At 38.6% G+C, this 9,113-nt stretch overlaps 1 pseudogene across 1 annotated transcript; it reads left to right on the top strand.

Moving 5' to 3' along the window:
* The first annotated feature begins 240 nt into the window (after positions 1 to 240).
* Positions 241 to 664, top strand: LOC101177786 (annotated as a pseudogene). The gene has a single exon (XR_004028691.1). The product of XR_004028691.1 is annotated as an ATP synthase F(0) complex subunit C2, mitochondrial pseudogene (transcript).
* The last annotated feature ends 8,449 nt before the right edge of the window (positions 665 to 9,113 follow it).

The following is a 9,113-nucleotide window of genomic DNA, read 5'->3' on the forward strand; positions in this document are numbered from 1 at the left end:
CCTACTCTTCCCTGGAGAAGAAGAAGGAGAAAGGAGGAGAAGGAGGAGGAGAAGGCTGGACACAGAGCACCTCCTTACTCTAACAAGCTCTAGACCTGTACATTTCGTGTATATGTCTTTTAACCTAGAAGAGGAACAGTTTCCAGCAGCCCTTTGCTGGCATCCTATGGTGCCAGTGTAAATATTGGAAAGAGGAAATTGCCTTTAGCTTCTTCTTTTAAAAAAATCCTGGTACTGTCTTCTCTGCACTGGGAGCAGCTCTCCTGCTACAGCCCCACAGCCTCTGAAAATGTTCGCCTGCTCCAAGTTCATCTCCTCTCCCTCGTTGGTCAAGAGCACCTCACAGCTGCTGAGCCATCCACTATCTGCAGTGGTGCTGAAACGACCGGAGATACTGACAGATGAGAGCCTCAGCAGCTTGGCAGTCTCATGTCCCCTTACCTCACTTGCCTCTAGCCGCAGCTTCCAAACCAGCACCATTTCAAGGGACATTGACACAACAGCCAAGTTCATTGGAACTGGGGTTGCCACAGTTGGGGTGGCTGGCTGTGGGGCTCAGATTGGGACTGTGTTTGGGAGCCTCATCATTGGTTATGCCAGGAACCCTTCTCTGAAGCAACAGCTCTTCTCCTACGCCATTCTGGGCTTTGCCCTCTGAGAGGCCATGGGGTGATTTTGCCCGATGGTGGCCTTTCTCATCCTCTCTGCCATGTGAAGGAGCCATCTCCACCTCCCATCGTTCTTTCTCCCACGTGTGGTCGGCCCTGTGTGTTCCTTTTCCTATACCTCCCCAGGCAGCCTGGGGAACATGGTTGGCTCAGGATTTGACAGAGAAAAGACAAATAAATACTGTATTAATAAGAAAAAAAATTCTGGTAAAATATACATAACATAAAATTTATCATTTTTACCATTTTAATTGTACAGTTCTGTAGCATTAAATACATTCACATTGTTGCACAACCATCACCACTATCCATCTTTCAGCTTCTTAATTGCAGCTAGAACCTACCAGTGGCTGTTCCTCTGAAATGCCCAGCTTAGATTGCACTTTCAAATTAAGGAAGGAAAAAGAAAAATAACAAAGCCTGAAAAAAAAGTTTGTAAAAGTGACTGAATCCATGTCAGAAAGCCAAGAAGAAAATGTCACCAACATGAATTTGAGAAAGTGAGAAATAAAAGGGACTTCTGAGAGTATAGAGTCCAACCATCCTCTTTTACATATTGCCAAGTCCTCAGAAAACCTGCCAGGAGAACCTGTTACAGTACCATGCAAAGCAGTTGAGGGTTGTCCTGATCAGACTCACTGCAGTAAGGAAGAACACCATCTTGACAGTAGTGTCTCAGAAGGGGTAAGTCGGAAGTATCTTTATAGAGTTTTAGGGACTGAGCTGGGTGATTTTAAGGTGAGTTTTACAAGGTGCAAAACTAGGATTGGGCCGAGTTTATGACATACTAGCTTTGGATTGGTGGGCACAGGAAAGACTTGAACGAGTCTTTATGAGTAAGCTGTTAGTCTTCATAGGTGAGTTATTTTAGTTAGTTAACAGTCTTATCTTCTAGGAACTATTATTTCCTAGAGCAAGTAGCTTAAGTTATTTTTGTTTGTTCTCAGTGTTTTTTAACATGGGAACAGGAACATATGCCTGGTCTCAGTATTGTTAAACACAGGAACAGGAATTTATGTTGATTTCAGCTTTCAACATAAGGAAACCAAGGCAGAGAAGAGTTAAATAACTGGCTCAGAAGTGAGCAGCTGGTAACAGAGCTAAAGTTTAACCTAGAGCCCCTGACTACAAGTCCAGGGCTTGATCACCACCCGCTACCCCATTACACACACACACACACACACACACACCAAACTGCCAGAATTACTTTCTCTTAAAATGAAAAACTTGCAATATAATCACATCACGGAAAATTTGGAATAAAGAAAGGATAGCTCAAATCCTATCACCATATCAACTGTTATTTCCTTCCAGTTTTTCTTCATAAATAGTGATTTTGTTTTTGTTTTGATTCTATAGTGTGCATTTACTTTCTCTCTACAGCTTTTGTTTCTCCCAAGCCTTCTTGAGCAAGATGTGTGCTTTTTCCTGGTTCCCCTTTGTGCTTCTCCACCATCAAGCAAGAGTCTCTGCTTTTGTTGAAAAAGTTTCAGGCATTTCCAAACAGGCTGGGGCCACTAAGATTCTGCTAGAACCATGTAGTCTGAAAGAGCAGTTTTAACAGGCGTAGGCCCCAGAAAATGGTTCTTCTCACTGGCTCAGCTTGAGGGGCCCAAAACTCTTCAGGCAACTGACCAATGATACTAAGGCAATGTCATTTGGTTCTCAGTCATACCCACACTTCATAATACAGTTGTCCATCCCTCCATATCCACAGGGGATTGGTTCTAGCACTCCAAGAGAATACCAAAATCTGTGGGTGCTCAAGTCTTCTATATAAAATGGTGCAATATTTGCATATAACTTACACACATCCTCCCATATAGTTTGAATTATCTCTAGATTACTTATAATACTTAATACAATATAAATGCTATGTAAATAATTTATACTATATTTTTATTTGGATTATTTTTTATTGTTTTATTGTTATTGTCAACTGAAGAACCACAAGGTTTATAAATTTGGAAAGGAGAGCTGTATTTCTCATAAAGGGTTGCAGCCTACAGGCTGGCCATCCCACAGGCTGGGATGCATAGCTTCCAGTAAAAGCTGAGAGCAAACACTTTGAGGGAGGGAAGGATAAGACAGGAATTTGTGCTGGATGGGTTGTGTAAGTATACATATTTAATGAGCTAGAAGAGGATTTATGAATATTTATGAAAGAAGCATGCATATATCCAGTTGAGTTTCATGCCTCTTCATGGGTCATATGTACAAAAAACGGTGTGTTAGCATGATCAGAAGGTGGAGTTCTCAGCCTTCTGATGTCAAAAGGTGAAGCAGAGGACATGAAAACCCTCACTGTACGTCCTTTGTAGACCGGCCAGAACCACTCCATGATTGGTGGCCTCTTATCAGGAAGGAATGCTGGTCAGTTGCTGTGTTGAAACCACAAACAGGAAGGAGAATCTCGTCATCGCCCCAGATACTTGGCTAAGGATGATAAAGGAATGAGTCGTCCATTTCTGATTTTCCACCACTGATTTCTGCTTACTCCTTAGGAAAGAATTTGGGTTAAAAATTAATAAGAAAAAGGCCTATTGAGGCAAGTCTTACCTCCTATCGTTTCATGGCCAGGAACTCCACTTTTCAGGTTTCTCTGGGGTTCCCCTTAGCCAAGAGGAGGTCCGTTCAGTCAGTTGGGGGTCTTAGGATTTTATTTTTATTTCTCATTATTTTTTTCAAATACTTTTGATCTGCAGTGGGTTGAATCTGCTGATATGGAACCCTCAGGTACAGAGGATCTACTGTACTCTTTTTCATTTCTGTGTGCTTTTGCCTTATCTTTCTCCACTCCCTTCTCCCTGCTCTTTGCAGAGGCCTTCCAAACCCTTCCACACATTTTATCTCACTTCTTTGGTGATTCTCAGTCCAGTAATCAGCAAGCCCTTTGCTAAAATTATGATCACATTCCACAATGGGAGCATGTAAATGATAATTTATTCACAATATTCTCATTTTCAGTAAAGGGGTTCCTGAAAGGTTATAAGACAAATCACTATTAACCTAATCATATTGTGAAAGGAAAATAAATCTTGTGGCCCCAAAATCACTATGCTAAAGGGAAAAGTTAAGCTGGGAACTGGGAAAAACCTGTCTCCCATTTTACTATAAATGCATATCTAATTGCCTCCTTTGGAGAGGCTAATCAGAAGCTCAAAAGAATGCAACAATTTGTCTCTTGTCTACCTATGGCCAAGAAGCTCCCTCCCCACTTCGAGTTGTCCCCCGTTTTCTTCGAGTTGTCCCATCCTTCCAGACCGAACCAATGTTTATCTTATGTATGTTGATTGATGTCTCATGTCTCCCTAAAATGTATAAAACAAAATTGTGCTCTGACCACCTTGGACATGTCGTCAGGACCTGCTGAGGCTGTGTCACAGGTGCATGTCCTCAACCTTGACAAAATAAACTTTCTAAATTAACTGAGACCTATCTCAGTTATTCAGGTTTCACATTTTGGTAACCATGGAGGGATTCTGAGTGGAGGTACCCCTGACCTTTGACAAATCTGCTATCCGTGCTTGGTACCAGCAAGAGCTAACTTTATGGTTCAAACCAACAGGACAATTTGCTGAGGTCTGGGAGCACTTACTCCAGAAAATCCCTGATCTCCCAAAATTTGATTGAAATCAAAAGTTTATTTTGCTATACAACCCCCTTTTTTTTGGATTTTTACTTGCTTCCAACAAGAAAGGCAAGCTTTTCAGCTTCCATGATGATGGAAGGCAGGTAACTCCTTTATGGAGTTTGAGCTTGCTCCCAGCAGGGAGGGTGAGTTTGAGGTTTTTTTCCTGCTTCTAGGATGGTAGAAAGCAGCCTTTAGCCTGAGACCCATCCCTAGGTAAGTAGCAGAATTGGAGTTTTGTCTTGGCTAAAGTTTAACAACCAGCTGGTCTTAATTTCCCCTTACCATTAGGGTGCTCAGTGATCATATTGTTGGGGTTTTTTTGTTGTTTGTTCCGGTCTTTCTCCCATCAGATTTGACTAACTTTACCTGACTTGGTCAAATCTGAATGAGAATTCCAAATTATGAGTAACAAATCCTCTCTAATTTGGCTAAAACTCCTTGCAGCTGCAAAAGAGGGAAAAAAATGCACTTGGTTTCTGTATTTGCTTCCTGTCTTAAAAAACAACAAATGTTCTTTCGTTTACTTTTCTTCCACCCTATACTGCCTTCCCCCTTTGCCATCTGCAGTACCAAAAAATCTAGAGAAGGCTTCTAATGATTTGAACCCCTTTAAATGAATCAGAACAAATGCCCCACTCACCCCTTTGGAGGAGTTCTGCTTTCTTTGGAGTTTCAAGAGTCATGGGCAGATTCTTCTTAGGTCTAAAGCTCTGTTTTCCTATATTGCATAACCTGACCTCTTTAGGGATACCAGAGATTACCTTGTACTGTGAGAGGATTTGAGTTTGGTGTGTGTAATGGCAGACGAGAGCTACAAACTTAGGGGTGGCTGAGCACAGTTTACAGGAAGTGGTCTTGGCTGTTGTTTTTTTTCTTTTCTCCTAGGAAGTTGTTTAAGGATCTTAATTCTAGTTCGAAGATACATTCTAAAGGATCTTCCCTATTGCTTTTTCTCCCCAAATTAATTTTATTTTGGCTTGTCTGTGTGCATTTGCATGAGGAACTGAACTGTTGTTTTCATAGGTAAATGAGAGACAGTTTTCTCAGCTCGGAAGAGAAAGGGCATTTTTCTCCTCTCAGCCAAAAGGCGCCCCTGGGTGACCAGGGGCGTCATAGGAGTGTCTGGGGGGTTGACCCCCCTGTGACATGCAGCAGCCCTACAGGGAAATTCCCAACAAAAATTACTTTTTAAAAAAATAGCTCATCCAGGAAACGCATATAAGGGCTAATCACCTGGCATTCTGAGCCCTCTCGGAGGTCATAGACCTCTGGAGAGCGAAACTGAGACATGTAAAAGGGTGGAAACGACTCAGTGGTGATACACTGTGTCATTCTGCCCACAAGCAGCAGATACAGATCCACCACACAAAAACCCTAGGCCATACCTCAGCTTCTCCTTTTAAGACAAAGTAGAAAACAACCTAAGAATGAGGAGAAAACAAGGAGAATGACCCCCCTTTTGAGCACTCCATAGGTTTTATAGATGTCAAATGGGAAGAATATGGTCTATGTGCACATTTACATTAAGGAAAAAGAACCCTAAGGTTGACCTAAAAACTATAGAGTTCCCAAGTTCTCTTTCTTTCTACTTTCTTTTCTGCATGCTTTAAATCTGCTGTTATTTTTTTTATTAAGATAAAAACCACTGTTTGGATCCAACAGGTTTTTTTTGCAAAGTGGTGAATTTGTATTTATCTCATGGCTAAAGTTCTGAAGTAGAAGCTATAGGATCTTTGTATGTGTGTGTGTATGTGTGTATATATATTTAAAATGCCTTTATAATTTCTATAATTTTTATAATTTTAGTTGGCAATTAAATCAGTTTTAATTTCCCTCTAGCACATCATACTTTTTCTCTCCATACCTTATGATGTAAATTTTGCTATTTGATTTTCACCTGTTTCCTTTAATATGCAAATTTAAGGCTATTTAGCTGACAACTGCCTAGGCTCGTGAAACAGGTTATCAACAATTTGAAAGTCTAAGATAGGAGAAAAAAGGGTCTTTATGAACCTATAAGATGTACTTCTATTGACATGCCTAATACATCTATGTATTTATGTGTTGTATACACAGTGTTTCACTACTGAAAATATATAAAAGAGCTGTAATTAATTGGCTTAAGAATATAAAAGTGCTTAAATCAAATACTTTATCAGGAAAAAAAGACTAGTCAAATGCTTTTTTATGTTTACGCAACAAGTAAAATCTTTAATAAATAAGCTAGCTTTAAAATTATTGGTAAAGTAATATTAGAAATGTCTTAAGAATTGCCAGTATACATTTTTGTTTGCATTATTAATCAAGCAATTTCACACTTATTCCTGCCAAATACTATAAGGTTTCAAAATTTGGCATAGGGGTTATAAAACTATAAACCCAACCAAGACAGAATGATCTTTGCTTATGTAATTTTTAATAAAGAAGACATGAATATAGGTTTCATGAAAATAGCTATATCTTGAATTTAGTAAGATAACCGTAACTTCTAATCTTGTGGTTTTAAGTGGCCTAGTCCATAGGCAGTAAAGTTTGTTTTGGCAAAGGACTATTGCTGTCTTTGTTTCAAAGCTAAACTATAAACTGAGTTCCTCCTAAAGTTAGTTTGGCCTATGCCCAGGAATGAACAAGGACAGCTTGGAAGTCAGAAGCAAGATGGAGTCAGTTAGATCAGAGCTTTTTCACTGTCTCAGTTATAATTTTGCAACAGCGGTTCTATAGCTTTAAACGATGACTATCGCAGTTTTCACAAACAATCTAGGTAAACAAAATAAAATAATTAGGTAAACGTAATGGAATAAGTACTGGTAGACAAATTCATCATAATTTACAATCTAAAGTTATATTAAATTAAATAATAGGTATTTCATTATTTGGGTATTTTCCAATAAAAATCTATTGTAGGAAAACATTCTTTCAAAAAAATGTTTTTTTAAAAGGTGAACAATTTTTGTCTAACTCAAAGCTTATTTAAAGGTTATGTATAAAACAAGGTAAAGGGAACGAGGAAATAAGAAAGATGTAAGGAAAGTTATAAAAATAAAGAGGTTTTTTTGGTAAGAAAGCTTAAAGAGAAATAATTTTATATGAGAAAGAATCTTGTATGGTAAATTTAGTTCTAGAATAAAGTGACTGATTGTTTAAGAAAGAGGGATGTTTAGGACAAACCAGAAAGTTCAAGTGTGTCATGAACAGTCTGTTTAAATCACAATAGGAGGATTTATTTAAAAAAAACTTTTATATGATCAACTTGTCTGTAATTAAAGGGAAATTATAAGCATGTTTCTAGAAATTGGGCTTGATGTAAAAAAAAACACTTGTACACTAAATAATTGGTTAGAACAATGAAATTTTCATAAGGGATTGATTTACTCTTAATAAATTATAAGAGATTTTAATCTTTTTAACCCAAAGTTCAACTGTTAGTGCCTCTCACCATTTTCAGTTTTTTCTCCCCTTTTAAAGGGCGTGAAATAGTAATTCTCTCCTTCAACTCATCTTCAGCTCATGTAAGTTTTTTCCTCAAGCTCTGTTTGTTGTGGCCTGATGCTAAAGAAGTTTTATTAAAGGTGTAAAGAAAATGTTTTCTACCAACATAATATTCTGTGCAGTACAGAAGGTCTTTTCTTTTGCCTTTTGGTAACTGGCCTAACAGATTTTACAGTTTATTGAAACAATTCCTATGCCATTATTATTAAGTTTTGGTTTGCTTAAGAAAAAAATAGAGATTAAAAAAATTAATTAAGGTTATTACATTTATGTACCTTTCTGTATGTGCTTTTAAAGTACTTGTGACATTGAGTTACAGGGTTTTGACTCCTGGGTCTAAAAGGGACACCAAGTCCTGCTAAATCTTAAACACTGATAGCAATTAAAGCCTCATCTTCAGGCCCGGCAGAAGATGCCAGTCAAAATAAACTGCATTCCTCACACACAGGGCCAGAAATTAAAGCTATTCAACTCCTCAAGACCCAGGGACTATTGCAGAAGAGGCGGGGTGTGTGAGATTGTTAAGGGCTGATTTTGAGAGACAAAATAAGTTCAGTTTCTCTATAAATTAATCATTAATGTCAAAAGCACACTGATGCAAGACCAGCATATGGGCCTCTGTGTCAGATTAACAAGATTTTCTTGAAGGCTTAACCAACTCCTTAATAAAGCTTATAAAGTTTATGAAAGGTTTATGGAAGTTATATCTTATGGTCAAGATGAAATTTTTTTTTCAAGATGGGATTCTCACTCTGTGGCCCAGGCTGGAGTGCAGTGGCGTGATGTCGGCTATCAAACTTTAGATCTGAATTAAAATTGAATAATTTGAAAACGTTCCTGTCAAAATTCCTCTGCCTATACTGAGCCTTTCTCTGAGAGAGCTCTCCTGGAAACTCCCAGGAAAATGAATGGGTTCCAGGAGCCCTTTCTTTGTCATTCATTAAGATAAAGCATTTGATAATAAATAATTCAGGAGGGGGTTTCCTAACCATTCTCTAGAAAACAAAATTTCTTCTGAGCAGAGGCCACTTCTTACTCATCCTTGAAGTCAAAACATTTATGGCAGTAACCAGCACACATTAGGTACTCAATACTTGTTTGCCCACCTTGTTAACTCTCACATAGCTCAAAAGTCACTTTCTCAGCAAGGCTTTGTCATAGCCCCCAGAAGAGAGCAGGTAGCCCTATTATGTACTGTCATACTCCTTACACACTTTTTTCAAGGACTATTTGTAATTACATGTGTGTATTTACTTAATGTCTACATTTCCTCACTAGACTCTAATCTCCCTTTGTGCATAAGATCAGCCTTGTGGGCACTC

The sequence above is a fragment of the Nomascus leucogenys genome, chromosome X (assembly GCF_006542625.1).
Source record: "Nomascus leucogenys isolate Asia chromosome X, Asia_NLE_v1, whole genome shotgun sequence".
Classification (NCBI taxonomy): domain Eukaryota; kingdom Metazoa; phylum Chordata; class Mammalia; order Primates; family Hylobatidae; genus Nomascus; species Nomascus leucogenys.